General features: G+C 36.8%; 1 long non-coding RNA gene across 1 annotated transcript in view; it reads right to left on the minus strand.

The window, feature by feature from the left end:
* Nucleotides 1–2,740: 2,740 nt before the first annotated feature.
* The window catches only part of LOC106148769, a 46,269-nt gene continuing 25,163 nt past the window's right edge, over nucleotides 2,741–23,846 (minus strand). Inside the window, exons 4-5 of the long non-coding RNA XR_001234446.1 lie at nucleotides 3,475–3,559; nucleotides 2,741–2,922 (exon numbers count right to left, since the gene is read on the minus strand). This is a non-coding gene — a long non-coding RNA (uncharacterized LOC106148769). The remainder of the gene's footprint in view (nucleotides 2,923–3,474; nucleotides 3,560–23,846) is intronic.

Raw genomic sequence — 23,846 nt, forward strand, 5'->3', positions numbered from 1 at the left:
ACTCACCAGAAGAATGAGGCAATCAGAACAGCTGGCATTTCAGTGTTCTAGGAAATAATTTATTTTGCATAATCCTGTAGTCAGAGCATTTTATGAGTATGCAGCTTGGATTAAATATCAAGGGTTATACTTATTCAGTGAGGGCACATTTACTTTATAAATTTGTCTTATTTTGATTTTTGTTGTGAAGAATACTGTCTTAGTCACCATAATGTAATCTGTACTCATATATCTTCTTTTCATATTAAAAATCTTTAAATAAAACATAGAAAGGAAGAAGAATGTACTGTATTGACTCTAATACTTATACTTAATGTTTGCAATTTGGGCAGTTTTTGTCAATTTTCTTGGCAGGATACATTTAGAAGGATGCTGACATTTCCATTCTCAAAGCCAGTTTTACCACATTAAGGTAAACATTCATTTTCCCACAGTCTTAATTCTAAGTCTTCTCTATTTTCTAGAGAAAGATGTTCTTTAAGGAAACCAGTAATTTGTTTTAAAATGATTAACTATATTTTTGTGCCCATAAAATCCACATAAACTGCTATTCCATGAAATAAATTGGCAACATATTAAGGTTCACCTTGTCTATAAAATCTCTTTTAACTAAACTTACCTAAAGTGTATCCTCACATACTGCAAACCACTGAGCTATCACAAATAAATAAAATGGAATTTGTTTTCATAACCAAAAATGATTTTAATTGACTTCTTCAACTGTGTCTGAAAATAAAGTGTATTCTTTAAAAAGAACTTGTGCAATCTCAAGAATGTCATGCATTGGTAAATAATTCAGAGCTACATGTGTGTAAAGAGACAATTAATTTGTTGACTAAATGAAAAACAGGTTCTCCTTCAATTCCTTTTTCTCTACAAAATAACTTTGCGTGATCTTCCCCAAATTCAGAAAATCATTAGCAGTCGCACTCCTCGCTCTGCCTCCTGCTCCTCTTTTCACATCTGGCTATGAGATGCAATGAACTGGACCAGACAGCTGCTGTGTCCAGGGAAATAGTGTGGAGATAAGGGGGAATAAAGCACGGTCAGGGAGCACAGTCAAAATGGCACCACCATCCCTCCTCTCTTGCCCATTTCCTCACTGATTTACCTCACTAATTTCCACTAGGCCTGAGGTCTTCAGGAGAAACAGTTAAGGTGAGAAACTTCCCTTCATTGCAAGGGTCTTTGATAAAAATAAGTCCAAAGAAAGCCTCAGTTCATGGGCTTTCATTGTATTAGTGATTCTGGAAATACCTTCTAAAATAAAAAGAAGCAATGTTTCCAAAAAGTCATGGCCATGGCCATTTTCCTTTGATGATTCTCTCCTGGTCCCACTGTAGTACTTCTTTGTACTGCTATTTTTGTCAGTCTGTCAAGAAAGCTAATGACACTTCAGGATGATGAAGCTTCAGTGTACAAAGAGACATAGGGTGATCTCACTCAGTAAACTAACTTGACTACATTTTATGAATTCATAAACTGGATTCCATCTGTAGGTCCTCTAGCCATCTCAGACTCCTTCCTCTAGACCTCTGCATTTTTCCTACTACAGCATGTTAAGGTGTTGGGTTTGGATTAAGGAACCAATATCAAGTCCCAGCGTCAACACTTAAAAGCTACTCTATTGACCACTTCTTTCATTTTCTGTATTCTGCTGCTTTGATATAAGGGTCCTTGTGGACCCTGGAAGGACTGCTCCTTCCCATATCAACCCTTCAAAGAGATGGTAAATACATATGGAACTGCTCTTAAAATACAAACAACCCTCTTTATGGAGTTTCTAATCCAGAACCCCATCCCCTGGCTCAGACCACCTCCAGGCTAGAAACCAGACAAGTAGAGGGGAGCTGTGTGCCCATAGCTTCCGAAAATCACTCGAACTAGATAATCTGAAACTGATTTATCCCACGTCATCCATTCCTTCTTGCAGAAGCCACAATGGCCCACCTTTCCCTGTCTCTGTCTCTTGACTGATCCCTGTGTAGGCTCTATGGGGGAACATGACTCCTCCTTTGAGAACTGTGAGTGTAACACACTCCCAACCCCAATTTTTGGGTTGCACCATAACTAAATAACAGTAAAATGTACATTAGAGCAGCAACATGTCATGGGAAAAGGAGACACAACAGCTGCCTCCATTATTTCATCAATAAAAAGAGGAAAATTTTTTTTCTGAAAGCTTTTGTATCAGCTATTCTAATACACATCATGTACTTGAGTGAATACCCAGTAAATACTGATGCTCCAAGTTAACAGCTAAGTAGGATTTAGAGATAACATGTTCAAATCTACTTAGCTAGTAAGTTACAGAATGTAGTGTGGTCCAAAGTGTTATGGTTTGTCCATCCAAAACCTCGTATCATCATGGGGGGTGGGCTCTGCAGAGATGACTGAATCTAGAGTTTGTGACTGGGCTCATTGTCTAGTGCTGGGATTAGGGTTCTGAGTGCTACACCCACCCAAGTGTGGGTAGCCTGCATACAACATAAAGGAGGGAAAGAGGCTTCCTCCTCCCCTCTTTTTGCTCGTGGCATTTTTTCTGTCTTCCACAACCATGAATGGTTGCCCTTCAGTCATGCCAGGCTGCTTTGGAGCCAGCTGATTATGGACTGAAACCTCCACAAACGGTGAGCTAAGCAAACCTTTCCTTCTTTAATTTTAGGCATCTGGTATTTTGTCTCAGCAATGAGGTAAAAGTAACCAGACACAAATACTTTCTGATATCAGCTTCCTTCCTTTATTGACATAATATGACCTCTCCTCAGTGGACTCTGGGCCCTTCCCTGCTGTAATGTCAACTTCTAGCATAGTATTACACATTACCTCATTTTACAGTCAGTTGTGCATAAGTATATTGCCAGGATGGCGTGTGCTTGCCACATTGAGAGAGAGGAGTTGTAAGGAGGGAAGGGAGAGAGACTGGAAGGAAGAGAGGAAGGGAGAGGGAGAGAGAATGAAAGAAGAGAGCAAAAAGGAGGGAAGGGGAAGGGAGGGGAATGAAAACGGGAAAAGGAAAAAGAAAAATATTCTTTTTCAGAAGTACAAATTATTTCCTTCAAGGTTCCCTTTTTTCCTTCTGCATCCCAATTCTATCCTCAGATAAGGATATGATTGCCTTATCCCTAAATTATAAAAATTTCCAATAAGGAATGCTCACCCCATTATAGAAATTTCCCTCCGTTAATCTGCTTTACGAACTCCGCACTTCTAGTCAACAACTTTTGGTAAATCTCTAGTCAACAACTTTTGGTAAATCTCCTACTCTCCTAAGTCTTAACTTGAAAATATTTTTAAAAAAATAACCCTCAGCAGCCACTCAAGGTCAACTCTGAAATTCTCATGCCTCCCAACTCCTGGCTTCCCACTTCTCTTCCTTCTTTCTTTGTCCTCTCTTTCTGTTGAGCTATGTATCTGGGATTCCCACATTCTTCACATGGCCCAGAGAGATAAAGTTAATATTTCATAGCTTACCATCTTCATGGGATGAACATCAGAGGTGCAGAGTTCTTCTTTTTCACTCTTCACCCAACTTGGGAAGAGGTATTCTCAAAACCACCTATAATAAAGACAGGATTTTTATTTTTAAACCTTGAGCAGAAGTTGTAAATTTCAGTGCCTCCAGAGGGAGCAGGAAGTTTCTGTGAAGGAGTAAGGATTGTTGAAATCTGGAGAGCACATGGTCTCTGAGCAGCTCCTCAGCCCACTAGTTGCTTTAAGTAAAGAAAACCCATGTGGCCAGGTCACCCACATTTAAAGCAAACTTAAAATGTGTATTTTTATATGAAAAAAATTCCTGCATTTAAAGTTTGCAAATTAATTCAGTTCAGCCCAAATGAAAATGATTATGTTCTCATTTTTATTAGTGTTTCTCTGTTAAGATTTTTTCCCTAAGTTATTTAAAAAGTATTTTTCAATAGGAAGAATGCACACACAACGTTTTTTCTGAGAAAGACAATTTTATTGGAAGGTAATGGAATGTTCAGAGCCATATCATTCCACATTAACTTAAATAAAGTGGGAATAAAGTTTAAAATGCTGCTTTTTGGCCTCCTTAGACATCTTTCACATCTTCATTTCTACTTACCTTCTCTGACCCTGGCCTTCTTCTGGTTTCAAGAATGCCAGGTCTCTGAAAACAGGCAGCCGTATGAGGGAATGCGGGGAACTCCACTGCCTTACTTCTTTTTTTTTTTTTTTTGGTTTTTCTCCGGTACCGGGAACCGAACTCACGACCTTGCGATTGCCAGGCAGACGCTTTGCCGCTGAGCTAAATCCCCAGCCCCGCTGCCTTACTTCTTAACAAATCATTTCAACCATTTACACCCTGAGCATCCTATAATTTAACTAAATTCCCCATTACAGTTTCACCCTGACCTCAGGGTCAGTTTATTTTGGAACTCCAATTTGAAGGAACTGATTGTTTCAACAACAACAACAAAAACTTCAAACTCTCTAGTGTTCTTTTTCTCCTTCTCAAGATACATACATAGGTACATACACACATACAAAATAGAAAACAAGAAATCAAACAGACAAAATTAAATAAAAAGGACAAAGTCCATTTCTAACCACCAAAATCAACTTGGATTTTCTATTTATTTTTTATTTTAAAATTTTTGCCATCTGAATTCACAGATTTCTTTTTTTTTTGTTTTTATTCTTAGTTTTGTTTTTTAAAGTATATGTTTGCAATATATAAAATAGTTCTCTTATAGTGAATTGGTACATATTGAACACATTGAGTTTTGACCCTTTCATTTCTCCTTCTCTTTCCCTCCTCCTCACCCTGGTTACCAGACCCCTTCCCATCTCCATGAAGCTTATCTTCCTGACTCCTGTCATCTGTCTTTTATCTTGTTTAACTTGGATACCTTATAGAGTCAGGCTTCACACTTCACAGGTTTCTATGGTCACAAGAGAAGCCAAATTTTGGCAGGGGCCTGGGATTCCTCTGAAAGAGGTAGGATTTGATATATACTTTTAGTTAGTAAGAAAAGACATCCTAGATTTTTATTCACTTTATAGCCCATAAAACCCTAGACTGCTAATGGCAAAAGATGTTTTTAAACAGATGTTTGTTCATACTGCTAGTCAGTTTCTGAATGGAACAATATAGCAAAGTCCAGTCTCTGAATCTGTTATAACATGAAGAACAAATGTTTGAACAGCACTGAATCCTTTTAAACCTCATTTTGGCCATATTTTACACTTAATTAAGAAGGATTTTATAACTTTTAATCCCCTACTATTGCTCAGTTTTCGTCAAAAAATGAAACCAAAAGGTAGTTAATTTTAATATGTTGATTTTATGTTATCTATTTATGTGTTCAGCCTCTATTTCCCATTGAGAAAATAACTTTCATAAATTCATTAAGAGCAGATAAACTGGGGCTGGGGATTTAGCTCAGTGGCACAGCACCTGCCTGACAAGTGCAAGGTGATGAGTTTGATTCCTAGTACCAGAAGAAAAACAAAACAAAACAAAAACACAAAGAACAGATAAACTTTCATTTTGAATCCTTTGTCTCTTAAGACTAAAAAACTCTACCTTTATGTATATGTATACTCTACTGCCATTATGATTTCTTAACATACAGAAGCCAGAGTTGTATGAAATAGTACAACAGACATTGGTTCACTCAATGAGAAAATTAGCAAAAATTGTCAGTCCACCTTCAGAACTCTGTGAATTTACCAAAAAGTTTGCAGCAGTCAGGTCATATTTACTTAAGAAAACAAACTAAATCTCAGTAAGAAAAGCAAGCTTTCTAGCACATTAACATGTTCCATTCTGATTTTCCCACTGTCAATTAGACTTGAAAACCCACAACTTGCTATGAAGTAGACTTGAAAACCTACACCCTGGTTGGAGGTAGAGTGTGTTGGAGTCCCTCAAAGATTCACATACCATTGTCATTATCTGGCCAATGAAATAATCTCTGCACGACCTCTCCCCATATTTGAGACTGCCTGTTTTTCCCTTGTCCTGGGATTATTTTTCAAAAACAATTAGAAACAACAAATTAACTTCATGTATATATGAGGTAAATAATAATAGGGTCAAACAATAGGCTAACAGCATGCTTAGAATGAAGGCTTGAGAGTTAGATGTCCACAGGGCCACTAAAAAGCTGCAATATATTTTTGGGAATCTGTATCACTTTGTAGTACACAGCATTGTGCACATGCTCAGGTGTGTGCACATTCTTAGAATAGGCCTAAGCTATCACTGAAGAGGCCCTGAGTTATGATCATGGACCGACCTTGAGATTCTAAGAGGGGAAGATCTTGACTGCCTGGCAGAGTGTTGAAGAGGTGGCTCAATCCACACAGAACCCTTCATCAAGACCGAGAGACATTTATTCTAAGCACTTAAGAAAAATCTCTGGCAGAGGATATAGCTCTGAGGCATAGCACCTGCCTGGCAAGTGCAAGGTTCTGAGTTCCATTCCTGGTACCAAAAGAAAGAGAGAAAAAAAGAAAAAGAAAGAAGGAAAGAAAGAAAGAGAAAGAAGGAAAGAAAGAAAGAAAGAAAGAAAGAAAGAAAGAAAGAAAGAAAGAAAGAAAAAGAAAGAAAGAGAAAGAAGGAAAGAAAGAAAGAAAGAAAGAAAGAAAGAAAGAAAGAAAAAGAAAGAGGGAGAGAGAGAAAGATCTCTGTCTGATCATTAATTATTGCTTATCTAATAAGCTAAGAATAAAAAAACTACAGTGTCCATGCATAAAAAGACAATTTAGGATTCATTCAGAAAAAATGACACTAAGAAAGCAAACAAAAAACAATAACCACCACCATATGGAGTACAAGAAGAATCTGAATTCCAGAGTTGCTATATTATATTATTCAAACTGTCTGGTTTTCTATAAAAAAATAGACAGGCAAAGAGATAAGAAAGTATATTCCAAAAACAGGAAAAGAAGCAATCAACAGAAATATCCATAAGGAAAACTGAACATTGGACTTACAAAAGGCTTTAAATAATATGCTTTAAGTGTGTTCAAAGAACAGAAAGAAATCTTCCCTAAAGAATGAAATGAACCATAATGATAATATCTCATCAAATATCAATGTAATATAAAAGCATTGTAAACATGCAAATTCTGGAGCTGAGAATAATGTTACTGGAATCAAAACTCTATTAACATGGCTCAGCAGCAAAGTTAGCTGTGGGCAAAAAGTCAGCGAAGTTGAAGGTCCATAAAGATTACTCAGTATGAGGAACATGTGGAAAGAAGAATGAGGAATGACGGACAGAATCTAAGCGACCTGTAAATAATGACATATGAATATTAGTAGTATGGGAAGGTGAGAAGAAAGTGTCAAAAAATTAGTGGAAATAAAAAGAGTGGTAATAAACTCCCAAAATTTTGTAAAATAAAGTAATCTACACACCCCAAAGGATTGATATATAAATATAAAATAAACTCAGAAATTCACACCAAGATGTAACATAATTAAATTGTTGAAAGATAGAAATAATATTGAAAATATCCAAGAGCAAAATGATTCATCACATATAAGAGACACCCAATGAAGTTAATAACAGCCAATTTCTCATCAGAAACCATAAAGGTTAGAAGCAGAGGGACATTAAAAGTGTTGCAAGTGTCAACTGAGATTCTATACCCAGTAAAACAACTCTTCATTTTTAGCTGAGTAATATTCCTTTGTATAAAAATAGTACTTTTTTATCCATTCTTGGAATGATGGGCGTTTGGGTTTCCACGATTTAGCTATTTCAAATTGTGCTGCTATAAACATGGGTGCACATATCTCATTGTGGCATGATGTTTTTAGTTCTTCTGGAAAAATGCCCAGGAGAGGAATAGCTGGGTTGAATAGGACCTCTAATTCTAGCTTACTGAGGAATCTCCAGACTGAGTTCCACAGTGGTTGCACCAGTCTACACTACCACCAACAGTGGAGAAGGGTTCCTTTTTCCCCACAGCCCCTCCAGCATTAGAAGCTTTTATAGGTAAATAGATGCCACCAAAGACCATACTCATAAGGGAAATAAATAAGACTCACATATGTAGAAATCATACTATCTCCCTAGCATAAGAACATAAAAGAGTAAATGAAATCTAAAAGGTACAATAGATAGTGTGAAAGGGAAAGAAACTGCTAGAAAGGAAAGAACAACTGGGGTGAGGGAAAGGAGAAAATAGAGAAGAAAGATGGTCAGGATAATTGTACTATTAATTTTATTGCTTTCTTAAAAGGAACAGTTGATATTTAATTGTTTGATCCTTCTTATATGTCTATATTTGTTTATCTGAGTAACCAATATGAAGATAACAGTATGTAATACAACAATCATTGTTAATTTCTCTTCATCTTGTCAGAAATTCTGTATTGTTTTTATATTGTTTCATTTATGTCTGTGTATTTCTTAATATATTTTCATTATTTTATCTCTAAAAATAAAATTTAAGTAGCCCCATCCCCAGACATGGCACCCATGTCATGTACCAATAAGACCTAGACCCCATTTGAGTATTTTTAGGGCCAGTGGAGGTGCTCCTGCACCTTAGGCACTTACTCAACCAATACAGTGAATATCCCTGTTCCCTGGGCTCAACCCAGGCAATGCTACCAAAGTATGTGCTCTCCTGTGCTGGACTGAGACCAAGAAAGATCTTAGCCACAACTTTCATCCTGTGAGGAAAAGGAGAACAAAGAGACACCAGAAACTTTCACCACCAAGGATTCAAGCAACTTACTACTACTGTGCACTTCTGCAGACGTAACTTTGATAACACTGAGCTCAGCAGATGAAATTCCATGAGGACTTCAAAACTTTTCCTTCTCCACAGTCAGAACTACCATTGTACATACTCTTCTTGGAGACAAAATTACCCCACTACCCCACCCAGCTGGTGCTGAATAACCACACATAAGCGAAGATATTTCCCCACTGAAGACAGTATATAAAGTCTGAAAGGTAGTGCTCCCTAAAATATACAGAAATCATTGAAAGGCTACAAGAAACATGAAAAATGAAGAAAACAGGATACCATCAAAAAATGTAATAATTTCCTAGTAACTAATACCAACAAAGTGAAGATATATGAACTGCCTGATGAAGAATACAAAATAATTGCTGTAAGGAAATTCCACAAGCTAAACCAACACAGATAGACAACCCATCAAATTCAGGAAAGCAATGTATGAACAAAAATAAGTTCAACAAAGATATAGACATTATAAAAACGAGTCAACCTTGGAGCTGGGGATTTAGCTCAGCGGCACAGCGCCTGCCTGGCAAGTGCAAGATTGTGAGTTTGATTCCCGGTACCAGAGAAAAAACAAAATAAATAAATAAATAAATAAATGAATAAATAAATAAATAAATAAAAAGAGCCAACCTGAAATTCTGGAGCTAAAGAATACAATGAATAAAGTAAAACATTCAGTAGAGAGCTTCAACAACAGATTCAATCAAGCAGAAGACAGAATCTGAGAACTCAGAGAAAGGCCCTTTGAAACTATCTAGTCATAGGAGAGTAAAAAATTGAAACAACAGTGCATCCCATAGGACTTATGGGACACTTATCAAGGCAACCAATGAATACATTTTAGGACTGCAAGGAAGAGAAGAGAAGAGGAAGGAGAAAAAGGAATTTAAAGTGTAATTTAAAGAAATAATGGCTAAAAACCTACTCGATCTTGGTAGATTAATGTCCAGATTTATAAAATTCAAAGATGTTAACACAAAGGGTATACTGTACCAAGATATATTACAAGCAAATTGTCAAAAATTGAAGAAAATTTTGAAAGCAGCAGAAAAAAGATAACATTATATACAAGGGAACCTGCATAATGTTATCAAAGGATTTCTTAGAAATGTCACAGGTCAGAGAGACTGAGATAATATATTCAAAGTACTGAAGGAAGAAAAATTACCAAATATTATATGCAGTATAATATAATTATCTCTTAAGTATTACGGACAAAAATTGAAGAAATTTGTCCACAGTAGACAAAAAATGCCTAAGGGAGTTCTTTAAACTGAAAGGAAATATGATAAGCAGAAATCTGAAAACACTACTCAAGTAGGTAAATTTCCCATTTCCCCTAAAATCAGACCTTCTCTTCTAAAATCAGGCCATCACTTATTTTCCAGGTAGGTCTTATTTTTGGGGAAACATGGTATACAGATATGCACCAATTAATATAAGACTGTAAAGTGATACATAAATTACTTTTAAGCCCAACATAATAGTTAATAAGTGGAAATTTGTTAATGCATATATAATATAAAAGGAGGTAAACTCTGACTATAAAATGTGAAGCAGGAATAGTAAACGTGTAGTGTTTTTATAAGCAACTGAAGATACCAACTTATAACAGAACGTTACACACTATTTACACAAGCTACATGCTAACTGCAAAGCAAAACACTATAGCAGATACACCAATAATAAACTTTAAATATAATTTTACTAAAAAATTAAGAAACAAAAGAATACAGAGAAAGTTAAAAGAGAAAAAATGAACTATAGGACAAAACAATAAAAATGGCTGTAATAACTCCTCACTTATCAATAATTACCTTAAATATGAATGTAATAAGCTCAGAAAAGGCAGGGAGATATTTATCAGAGTTTTTAAAGCTGATATACATATATATATATGTATATATATATATATATATGCTATTTAGATGACATTCATTTCATTTTTCAACTGCAAAACTTTATGTAGAATTCTTTCAAATATTTTATTAATACATGTTTGCAATACAGAATGAAGGCATTCATCACAGAGACTTGGTATACGTACATATCATGTTCTAGTGCTTTTTATTTTTCTGTCTCCTTGCCTTTTTCCCCTCTCCCTCCATTCCTAGTTCCCCTTCCCAAACTGAAAAGATCTACTTTGTTATTTCCTATCATTTACCTTTTATTATGCTCTTTGAATTATTTATGTTTTGAATTTCTCATATAAGAGGAACTCTGTGTGATATTAACCTTCTGTCTGATTTACTTCACTTAGCATTATGGTCTCAAGGTGTACCCATTTTCATACAAATGACTCAGATTTAGCCTTCTTTCTGGTTTAGTAGTACTCCATCATGTCCTTTATCCACACATCTACTGATGGACATATAGGTCATTTTCAAGATTTAGTTACTGTGAATTGTGCTGCTATAAACATGGGTTTGTATGTTTCGCTGTAATATGAGCTCTTTAATTCGTTTGGGAAGAAATTCAAAAGGGGTATAACTGGATCAAATAAAAGGTCTTATTTTTAGATTTTTAGTAACTTCTATACTGATTCACATAACTGGTTTTACTAGTTTACATTTTTATCAATAATGTAGAAGGGTTCATTTTCTCCCACAACCTCTGTGGCATTTATTTTTTGACTTCTTGTTGATAGCCACACTTATTGGAGTAAGGTGGAATCTCAGTGTTGTTTTGATTTGCATTTCTGTAATTTTCAAAGATGCTGAATATTTTTCATGTTCATATTGGTCATTTTTATTTATTCTTCTGAGAAATGTCTTTTCATTTCTATTACTCATTCTTAGATTGGGTTTTTAATTTTGGAGGGTTTTTTTTTTTTTTTAGTTCTATATATTAGTCTTCTATCACAGGCTTAGTTGGCAATTTTTTTTTCTTTTCCCATCCTGTAGATTAATTCTTCACTCTGTTGGTTGTTTTCTTTTCTGTGCAGAAGCTATTTAATGTGATATTGTCCCACTTGTTTCTTGATGGTGTTTCTTGTGTAATAAAGGTTCTGTTCAGAAAGTTCTTTCCTATGCCTATATTTTCAAGAGTTTTCTCTATTTTGTCTTCCAGAAGGTTAAGTATTTTTGTTTTAATATCTAGGCCTTTGATCTACTTTGATTTTATTTTAGTATAGGGTAAGAGATAAGGGTCTAGAATCAATCTTCTGCATGTGGATATTCAGTTTTCCCAGCATCAGTTATTAAAAGAGCTATCTCTTCTCCAGCATGTGTTTTTGGTTCCCTTACTAAAAGATCAGATGGCTGAGTGTATATATAGTTATTTCTGCATTCTTTGTTGTATTCCATGTCTGTTTTTTGCACCAGCACCATGCTGTTTTATTTTTTCTTTTCAAATCACTGTAACACTGCAATATAACTTGAAATCTGGGATTATGATACCTCCAGCTTTGTTCTTTTTTTTTTTTTTTTTTTTGAGACAGGGTCTCACTATGCAGTTCAGGCTGGCCTTGTGCTCACTGTGTAGCCCAGGCTGGTCTTGAACTCGCAAGGATCCTCCTGCCTCAGCCTTCTAAGTGCTGGGATTACAGGTGTGTGCCACCACGCCCGGTTCTCCTGCTTTGTTCTTGTTACTCAGGATTCCTTTTGCTATGCAGGTCTCTTCTTATAATGAGATGTGTTTTGGTAATATGACCATATTGTTAATGTTGGTTCTGCCTATCTTATGGAGTATCATATTTTTCATTATAGAGATCTTCCATTTACTTGGCTTGATTAGCGCTTAAGTATTTAAACATTCTGAAGCTATTGTTAATAAGATTGTTTTCTTAATTTCTTTCCCAGGGGGCTTTTTGTATAGAAGAAAGCTATTGATTTTTGTGTTTATCTTACTATTTTACTGGAATGGTTTACTAGTCACAGGTGTCATTTTGGAGGAATTTCTTGGGTTATCTATGTAAAAGATCAAGTTAACTGTAAATAAGGATATTTTGACTTTTTTCTTTCCTGTATGTATGCTTTTCTTTCTGTCTCTTGCCTTACTGCTCTGGCTAAGTGTTATGGTTGATACATTGTGTCTTCTTGGGGAATCTAGAGGTTTGGCTAAGTGACTCAGCAGGAAGCCAGGGTGCTTACTTTGTATACATCCTGAGCCTGTGCAAGAGGAGGGCATGGAGATTATGCGAGAGCTACATGCCCCTTAGGTGGGGGTAGCCTGTTTACAATGTAAGGGAGGGAAGAAGGTTGCTTTCCACGATTCCTCCCTCTTCCTCTGGCTGCTTTGCTGTTCGGCTGCCATTCCCCCCTTTGCTCTTGTTGCTTTGCTACCTTCTGCCTCGGAACCAGCCAAGTATGGACTGAAACCTCCACAAACTGTAAGCTAAATAAACCTTTCCTTCCTTAATTTTGGGTGTTGGGTGTTTTCTCTCAGCAACGAGAGAAAAGTAACCAAGACACTAAGGTTTCAAGTATATATTATATTAATTAGAAATGGTGAAAATATACCCCTTTGCCTTGTCCATGATTTTCAAGGAAAAACTTGCATCTCCACTTATTATTATGTTGGGAGTGGATTTGTCATAAATGGATTTTCAGTCTGAGATTCTATTCCTTTTTCATTAGCGTTTTCATCATGAATGGAGGTTGAATTTTGTCAAAGGTTTTTTCTGTGTCTATTGAGATGATCATGTGATTTGTTTTACCTTGCTGTATTTATGTGACAGATTACTTTCATTGAGTTATGTATTGTTGAATCTTCCTTATGTCCCTGGGTTGAAGACACTTGGTTATGATATATAACCATTTTAAGGATTTGTTGAATTCTGTTTGTCAATATCATATTGACAATTTTTGCTTCTATGTTCATTATGGATATTTATCTGTTAAGTCTTTGTCCTGTTTTGATAACAGAATAATACTAGTGTCCTGGAATGACTTTGGGATTACACATTCCTTTTCCATTTTATTAAGTAATTTGAGAAGTTTTACTATTGGATTGTCTCTGCAGGTCAAGTACCATTTTGTGGTGAATCCACTGGGTCTTGGGTGTTCGTGGTTGTTGCTGTTGCTGTTGTAGTTTCTGCCTCTATTTCACTGCCCATTATTGGAAGAAGACACTCATTTTAGAATTAAAGGCATACGTAACCTGAAAGTAAAGGGATATTAAAAGATATTTTATGCAAATTGTATCCAACAGAAAGCAAGCATGGCTCCACTTAGGTCAGACCAAGCTGATATGCACCTAAAACCATCTCTAGAGTCAAAGAAGGTCATTATATAATGATAAAAGTGTCAAGCCAGCAGGAAGATATGAGAAGTATAAATACATATGCACCCAGTACTACTATAGAAACCAAATATTGACAGATCTGAGGGTGGAATTTGACAGTAAACTATTAACAGTAAGAAATTTCAATATCTCAGTTACAGTAACGTATAGAACATCTAGACAGAAAACCTACAAACATCCTGACGTACACAACACAATCGACCAAATAGACCTGACTAACAGATAGGTATCTTTCTATCCAATAGTTGAAAAGTATACATTCTTCTTAAGCATACACAAAACATTTTCCAGCAGAGAACACATGTTAAGTGATGGAACAGGTTATTAATATTTTAAGGAAATAAAAATTCGTTCTACAATCTTTTCCAAATGTAATGAAATGGAACTGAATGTCAATAAAATAACATGGGAAGATTCACAGACTTGTGCAAATGGAACAACATATCATTTAACAACCATTTTCCATTGAAAAAGAAGTCAGAAGATAATTGAAAGACTATCTTGAGGCAAAAAAATATAAAAACACAACACATCAAAAATTACAATACAGAAAAGTCAGTAACAAAAGAGATGCTTACAGTGATGAATTCCTACAGTAAGACAGACAATTTCAAATAAACAACCTAATTTTACTAATGATGTAGAAAAAGAAGAAAAACCTAAGCTTACTCAGTAGGAAAGAAATATTTGAGAAGAAAGAGGCCACATGGAAAACAAAAGGAATTTAAAAATCACAAGTTATTTTTTGACAAGATAGACAAAATGAACAAGTCCCTACCTAGAATAAACTAAGAAAATGTGAACAAAAATTTACATAAATAAAATAAGAAATAATAGAGAAGACATTGTAGTAAATGCCTCAGAAATATAAAGGACAGTGGAACATCATTGAAAATTGCATGCCAGCCAAATGAATAACCTAGAAGAGGAGATAAATTCTTGAGCCATATAAGTTAACCAAATGTGAAATATGTAGATCAATTAAATGAATAATCAAAAATCTCCCTTGATTTTTAACAGAAAGGCCCATGATCTGATTACCTTAAAGATGATTCTACTAAACATTCAAGAAATCAATTGTAATCTTCAAACTCTTCCAAAAGCAGAAGAAAAGAAAACACTTCTGAATTTATTTTAGCAGTTTAGTATTACCTTGATAACAAAAACAGACAGGGGCTACAAAAGGAGATAAAGGATAAAAGAAAAAAAAGCTGTAGAAGGATCTTAACATAATAAAGGCCATATCTGAGCAAACCATGGCTAGTATAATAATCATAAGGGGAAAACTCAGAACTTTCGCTCTTAGATCTGGTAGGAGGCAGAGTTGCTCACTCTTGTCACTTCTTTATAGCGTAGTACTGTATTAGAAGTCCTGTGCAGGACAATCACATAAGAAACAGATATAAAACACATGCAAGTTGGAAAAGAAGTAAAATTATTTCTGTTTACATATAACATGATCATAGAAGTAGAAAACATTAAAGACTGAACAAAAACAAGACAAAACTCTTAGAATAATAAATTCAGTAAACTTGCAGGATACTGCATCATCATACAAATCTTAGCTGTTCTCCAACTCACCAGTAATGGTCTGAAAAGAAAATATCATTTGCTACTTAACTATATATAATTGACCATTCTGATTATTTATAAAAATGTTAATTTAGATATATGTCAGAAGAAATTTATTGAATATCACACTATCAATATTTTTCTTCAGCAATATATTTATCTGTTTTTTACTTTTTGAAAGGAAATAATAACTTTATGGGAAGAAGGAATCCTTTAATCCTTAATGGTTTGATTCTATTTCTTATTGAAGTTAATGAACATTTTGAAAGATTCAGTAAATTTCATTTGATGGTTTATCATTAGTGTCATGTTTAGTTGACCTCTCAAGGAATGCCATAGAATTAACTCTACATATAACTCTTAGTTTTTATTTTAATTTTGGCGGTAGTGAGTGATTTCTTCATATACGTTTATGTTGAACTAAATTTCAGGAGATTTTGGTGTGTGGAAGGTTGTCTCAAATTTTTTAAATCATTAGGTGAAAATGAAAACAAAATCTTTTAAATCAAAATATTTGAATGTAAAAACTCAAAGAATCACAGATATCTGATAATGAAATCAATACAATAGAAATGATAATATTGGTAAACAAAGCCTCAGAGGACCCAAACCTGAAGGTCCAGAAACCCACCTGGATAGTCTCCACTCCCACGGAGCCACTGACAAGCAAATGAGATCAGGTTTCCAAGTCACTAATACCAAATGCTTGAAATTGGACCAGATTATCAAAAGTATTAATGTTTATTTATCAAATACCCAGATGCTTAAAACTCTAGATACGATCATTTGTCTAAGAAAGAAACACCCAACAAATTTAATCAGTAACCACAGCTTAGCAACTTAACTAGTATGAAATTCTGAGTTATAATTTTAAATGTATGGAATATAATGCATCTGTCATGAACAAGTAAAAATAAAAATTAGCAGGAAACATAGAGTCCACTATTGTTGCATGCTTTTTACGTGTTGAGATTAAGACGCCTGGAAGAGTACATCCTTGACTTCAGGGTAACATTATGTAAATTGTATAAACAATCCTGTTTTTAAGCCTACCTGTAGAGGTAAGAAGTTCCCTCCTCCCCAAGTATTTAACTTCCCAAAGTGTATGCAATTGTGTGCTTTTACAAGGGTTTCTGGTTTTCACTGGACTTCTGGCTACAGATTTTCACAGTTTGAAGTAATGATATGATTTATACTTCAGTATTTCCAAAGTTTTGTTGTTCAACATCTCGCCCTCCCCCAGCAACCATGGGATCACCTGCGAACTGTTAAAAATGCAGAATTTCAGGTTCAGTAAATAAAAATATGCATTTCTAAAATGTCTGAGTGATTCATGGGTATGCTAAATTTTGCTGTATCAGAATCATGTAGAATATTAGTTAGACCATGATCCCTGGTTCTCAACTGGGGATTTTGACTTACTAGGTCTGCAGTGGTAAAAATAACTTGCATTGCTAGCAATTTTCCATTGATGTCTACCCTGATGGTCCTGAAACCTCCACTTTGAGAACCGTTGCTCTCAATGATAGGATGCTGTGCTCCTTCTACTTCATTTGGATATAATTCATACTTCAAGAGGCTGAGTGGTAAGAACCTAAGTTTAGTTCATTCCACTGAATAGCCACTAACTTGCTTCATTAGAATTGTTTTTGATCACTACCACCTGTGCTGCGGGAAGGATGTGTTGCTTGCCACGATTCTCCAATCGCAGAGGCTATGCTTCCTGTCCTTTCTGCCAAAAATATGGATAGTTGGAACCAAAGTGGGGACAACATATTCTGTCTGATCTAATCAAATTCTCTCATCCAGGGATTTGAAACATTGAATAAAACAAAGCCTCTATTTCTTATCCTTCCCCAGGCCCTGTTGCTTAGTTCTTCCACCAATCTTGTAAGCTGTGAATATTCTTCCAATAAGCTATTCTGTGGTTTTGAAGAATTAGCCGAAAAGTTTAAATTCATCAATTTCTAAAAAGAACTATTTTTTTTCCAAGAACTCTTTTTTGGTTACCTACTAATGTCTGAATAAAGGAGCCATGAGTGAATGTGGCTGAGTGTAAATAATAAAAACAAATCACCTTTTTTGTAGCTTCAGTGACTATCGTAGTTGCTCACTATTGTTTACTGTCTGCTGAACAAAGATGGCACACGCTCTGGGAAGAACCCAGATATGATTCTGTGGGTGGTAACACAATGCCTGGTGCTAATAGAAACTGTAGGGCCCTTTCAGGGGTAGAGAACAGTGGTAAACATGCAGCAAATACACCCAAGAGTGTAGTGAGAATAGTATGAATATCCACAGAGAAGGGGCAAGACAGTACACCTGGAACAGGAAAAAGAGTGTCTTGTTGTAGCACCTCAGATGAGGCACTCTCTCAACATGCCAAGACTCTTTTACAGGAGTTTTGGTGCTTTGGATAAGACATTTCACCCTTAGTCAGAACTCAATATATGAAACCGCAGGAATAATTGAACTAATGTCTGGAGTTTCAATAGGCTATACAAAAGATTCCTGAAGGCAGGACTGGTCTGATTCACCATCACCATCTTCAAAGGTTTCCATGTTTAATATCTCTGACCCTTACAGTGAATACCATCTAGATGAACAAGATGTTAAGAAACAACACTTCCCCATGCTTTCCATTATTACCAAATTGAAGTATGGCATTAGCCTCAAATGAAATCTTTTAATGGACTGATTTTTTTTTTCTGAGGGCCTAAACATTCTGAACTCATCAAGCCCGGAAGTGACAAATAAATCAATGAAGCAATACTTTGACATAGAGATCTCAGGGCAGCCAAGGAAGAGGGGCAGGAAACAGGCCTGCTGGTGTAAAATCACACAGTAGATGTTAGTCCTTTCCTTTCTTCTCTCATACTCTCAAAGGTTTTTAATGGCCAAAAAGGATAAGCAGATGGATTTGCAAGGGGGGATGAGGGTAAACTTCTACATGGTTGAACTCCTAGGAGAGAGAAAATGTCAGGAAGCCCAAGGCATGATGTTCCCAGGGCCCCACAGCATCCCTCTTGCTCTCTCAGTCAGAATGGAGCTGTGTAGGTCCTGTGCCCGACCATCTTCCTCAGGAAGATAGGTGCTCATCCCTTTCCAGAATCCTAAGAATATTTAACCCTCATCTGGAGGTCAAAATCAAAATAAGTAACTGCCACCTCCAGGCAACACCCAATGAAATCATGAAAAAGACCAGAGTCTTTCAAGGTTATGGTTTGAAGAAACGTGTTGTACTTGCTTACCTGAAGTAAAGACATACTCGTACCCACAATGTAGATGGCAACCATACCAAAAAAGTCACAGATGTTGGTGAGATTTCTCTGTCTCCTAGAGAACTAGATAGGATTGATGCAAACCTCCATTATCGTGTTCTGTAGAAGCCCAATTCCTTCTCTAAGATAACTAGTTATAAATGGCAGTGAGAGGAGAAGTGAAGTGTAGGGACTAAAGTGTCTCAGATCACCTCTAGCTGTAGCCTACTGCTTCTTCAGTCTGCTGAGCACCTCACCATTGCAAATATGTTGCCTCTGTTCTGAATGGCTTCAGACATCAAGAAAGTCAGCATCTGTCTGAACAACCTCACATACATACAGTCAAATTCTCATAATCTCTCTCTCTCTCTCTCTCTCTCTCACACACACACACACACACACACACACACACACACATTTTAACATTTGTCCAGATATACAGAGGGAATTTTAAAAGTTCTCCAAGGACTTTTTACCAGGTATATGTTAGTAACTGCCTTGATCTTAACTCAACTCCATGGTCTCAGGCCATCTTACTCACTCATTTCCTTTTTCTTTCTTAAGTGCTAAGACAGATCTCTTTTACAGCTCAAATACAGCATCTGGTGACCTTCTTAGCTGCCTTGGCTCTTGTCCCCACCTTAGGAACTTCCCATCAAATGTTCAGTCTTGATCTTTGGGATCTCCAACCAAGCATGAAGCTTCAGGGCAGTGGTTCTTCCTGTTGTCTGGAGGGCAGCGGCAACAGCACTCCCCAGGAACTTGTTGGGAGCACAAACAGCCTCTCAGGTTTAGTGCAGACATGCTACACCAGAAACTCTAGTAGTGGACCCAAAAATCTGTAATAATTAGGCTTCCATGTGGTTCTGAGCATACTAAAGTTTGATAACCACTGCATGAGGGAATACAGATAAGGAACTGATGAAGAGGAGAAGAAAGATTTCTCGAGGATAATTCTGCTTTCAGGGGCAACAAGGGAGGAGGACCTGAACCTCCACCACCAAGGACTCGTTTTTGAGGCTGGGGTCTCACTATGCTGTTCAGGCTGGCCTCCACTCCTGGGTTCAAGTAATCCTCTTTCTTCAACCTCCCAAAACAGTGACACTTCAGGTACACTCCATCCCACCTGGCCCTTTGATTCAGCTTTGACTGACATGTTGGTGTTAACCTCATGAGGAAACCTGAACCTCTCAATTCCTGACCTCAGAAATCATGTCAGATAATAAATGTTAGCTGTCTTAAACCACTACATTTTGCAGTAACTTTTCATGCAACTTGAACTAAGTAGGAAGGCACATTAAATGTATTAGGAAATCAGGAAAATGATTTTGTATTCTTTGGTACCTTCCCAATGTAGCTTCTACATAATTGTTCATCCTCCAGTTCCCAATAGACTGTCACAGTCCTCCACCAAGCACTTGTATTAGAAAGTCTGAAGCTTCCATGGACCATTGCGGTGTTGTTTTAGCTGTTAAATAAATTTGTGACATAAGACTCAAAGGTAGTACATTTATACTTAGTGCAACAGTTTGGACCTGGAATGTCCACAAAGTCCTATGTTAAAGGTTGATCCCCAGCCTGTGCTCTTATTGGTACGTGGGGGATCCTTTAGGAAGTGGGGCCTGGTGGAGTCGCGCCTTTGGAGGGGGCATTGTGACCTTGACCCCTTCTTCTCTTTGTCTCTGTCCAGCCACCATGAGATGACCAGGCCTCTTTGCCACACACTCACCCTCATCATGTACAGGTCTAAAGCAACAAGGCCAAACAGTCCTTGAATAAAGCTTCTGGAACTATGAGCTAAAATAACCCCAAGGTAATGGTCTCATGTATTTTGTCACAGTAGCAGATCAGAAAATTGTTTTTAAAGACAGATACAAAATAAGACTAAGGTAGTTGAGCATAGGTACTGTGGAAGCCAAATAGTATAGTTAACAAGCATATCTAATTTGGCTTAATTTAATTGTTGGTTTTCTAGTACATTTAATTTTGCTTTTGTTTTATCTTGTATATCAGAATCTCTTCTCTGTTTCTTTCCATCCAGTGCTTGAATGAAAGCACTGAGCAAATAATATATTCAAAAGACATGCCAGATGGTTTGAGATTTTAGCAATAAATCTTTACAGATGCTGGCTATGGGCTAATTATTTTGCAACCTGTCATGGCAGCTTTTGGGATGCTTTCATGTGTGATCAAGGTCAGCCTTTAGAAACAAACATCATAAAACCAGCATACAGCCAGTAGCTTCAGGGATGGGTGGGTGGGGAAAGGAGCAAAGGAGCGTGTGAGAGCAAGAGTTGAAGAAACTTCTGCGTCTCAAGTCCTAGAGTCTCCTTTACTCCAATTGCAAAAAGCAAGACCAAACATCCTTCACAAGTTAGGCAACTCAGTGATCTCTCCCTTGGCTTCCTCTTAGTTGCTGTAATTATAAAAGCAAAGGTCATCTGTAGGATTTTTTTCAAAGAAGTTATAATAATCTCCTGATTTTCTAGTGTATTTACTAGGTCTTCTTACATAGTTGATATTTGCATAAGTTTTGTAGTGCTGCATGGAAAATGACTGCAAAAGTTAGTGGTTTAAAGCAGCTACATCTAATATCTGACATGGTTTCTGAGATCAGAAATTGAGGAGTAGCTTAGTTAGGTAAGCTGGAGCCCAGGTTTTGTTATGAGGTTGACAACAAGATGTCAGCCAAAGCTGAATCAAAGGGCCAGGTGTGGTGCAGTTTACCTGAATTCCTAGCTCTTGGAGAGGTTAAGAAAGGGGTTTGCTGGAGCCTAGGAGTTGGAGGCCAGCCTGGACAGCACAGTGCAACCTCTGTCTCAAGAAAGTAAGATCTGAATCAAAGGCTTGACTGACTGAGGCTGGAAAAATTACTCTACAGATGGCTCACTCACTGATTATTTGCAGGAAGCTCAGTTCTTTGCCGTGTAAGTGTCTGCTATACTGTGAGCAGCTGAATTCCAACAGAGTGAGCAGAGACAGAGAGTGAAGGGGGAGGAGATGGGGCCAGAGGAGAGGGAGAGGGAGAGACCCTCTACAAATTGGTTTCTGAAGTCACATACTATCACTCTCTTATTCTGTGTGTAACTAAGTACAGTTTATATTCAATACAACAGGAGTTTGGCCTACATCCTGAAGAGAGTAGTATCAAAGAATTTTATCTATATCATCTGTTATGGTTTGTGTTTAGATGTTCCCCCAAAGCCCTGTGCAGTAATAAGTGGGGCTTTTTCAGGGATGGGTGGATCTAGAGTGTTTGATGCTGGGATCGATTCATGGTGCAATGGTAGGATCAAGGGCACGAGGATTAAGGTGGTGAGTGCCACCCACCCGAAGTAGCCTAGATAAGATAAAAGGGGCAGAAAGACACTGTTAAGGTCCCTTGTAGCTACCTTCTGCCTGCCATGAACTGCTTCTCCTCTGTGACGCCTGTCTGTCACGCCACCCTTCTGATTATAGACTGAAACCTCTACAAACTGTGAGTTAAGTAAACCTTTCCCCCTTTGACTTTGGATTTCAGGTATTTTGTCTCAGTAACAAGAAAACTAATTAAGACACCATTTGATGTGCAAAGATATATCTAAAAGTAGGAAGAAAGTAAGTGGATCTCAGTGGAAATAAGTTTCTATACTTCACTCAAAGTAGAAAATGTTAATGCTTCTAGACTCTGACAGCTCGCATATTCTTTCTTGGCTGGTTGGTTGGTCTGTTGGTTGGTTGGGTTTTTTCAGTCCTGAATATGCAACCGAGGGCTTCCTGCACTCCAGGAAAGCACTCTACCTGAACTACAGCCCATTCCCTACATGAGTGTTTTAATACTCAGAGCAATCACTGTAAAATACCAAAATAGATACTCAACATGGAATATAAAAAACTATCAAATGACCCATAGGAAGGCAAAAAAAGAGATATAAAAATGAAGGGGAAAAACGTATAGCAAAATGACAGATTTGACATATCAACAATTATCTTAATTGTAAATTCTAAATATATCAATCATAAACAGAGATTGGCAAAGTGGATTACCAATGAGATTGGCAAAGTGGATTAAACACCAACAAGCAAATGCACACACATACTACTTATATGCTGTTCATAAGAAATTCAGTGATAAAAATACAGGTATAATAATCATATGACTAAGAAACTGCACCATTGGGTATTTATTCCAAAGAAATGAAAACATATGTTCTCACTTAAACCTATATACAAATATTCATGATAGCTGTATTTTAAAAAAATTTTAAAATGTAGAAGAAAAAGCACATGTTTTTCAATAAGTACATGTTAAAAGAAGAGCTGCACTCCTTTATCAGTCTGTGCCCTGTTAGAAACTGGGCCATAAAGCAGAGGTAATCAGTCAGCAAGAGAAGCTTCATCTCTAGGTACAGACACACGCTAACACTCACATTAGCACCTGAGCTATGCCTTCTGTGAGATCGGTGGTGGCCGATTACATTCTCATTGAAGCCTACTGTGAATTGCATATGGTAGGGATCTAGGCTACATGCTCCTTATGAGAGTCACATGCCTGATGACCAGAGGTAGAGCTGAGGCAATGATGCTAGCCCTGGAGTGTGGGTGCAAATACAGATAAACATTAACAGAAAGGTTTAGTTTTACAGAGACATGATAAATCAATTGCTTGTAGAGTCATATCAAGCCCCTACCAGTAACTGGTAAGTGAAAATTAAGCTACAACTAGTATCAGGCTTTATAGTGGCAAATGAGTCACTAGACTTCAACTTTTTAGCTGTATTTGGTGGCAGGTTTTAAGTCAGAAGCTGACATTAACATGTGGCCTGCCCATTATTTTATTTACCACTACTTTCTGCCCCACTTTCCAATATAGTACACTTGTCTCAGTCACAGTTTTTATAAACCCACAAGCCAACACTCATCAAAATGAATCAAAACAAATGTAACTAGAGAGCATCTTTGAAATGCAGGAAAGATGCAATAAAGAGATAGCAGAAGACTCTAAGACTGCAACAAAATGAAAGCTTCATTAAGAAAATATTCCAAGAATCT

This window comes from Chinchilla lanigera, unplaced genomic scaffold (genome assembly GCF_000276665.1).
Source record: "Chinchilla lanigera isolate Chin_1 unplaced genomic scaffold, ChiLan1.0 scaffold00027, whole genome shotgun sequence".
Classification (NCBI taxonomy): domain Eukaryota; kingdom Metazoa; phylum Chordata; class Mammalia; order Rodentia; family Chinchillidae; genus Chinchilla; species Chinchilla lanigera.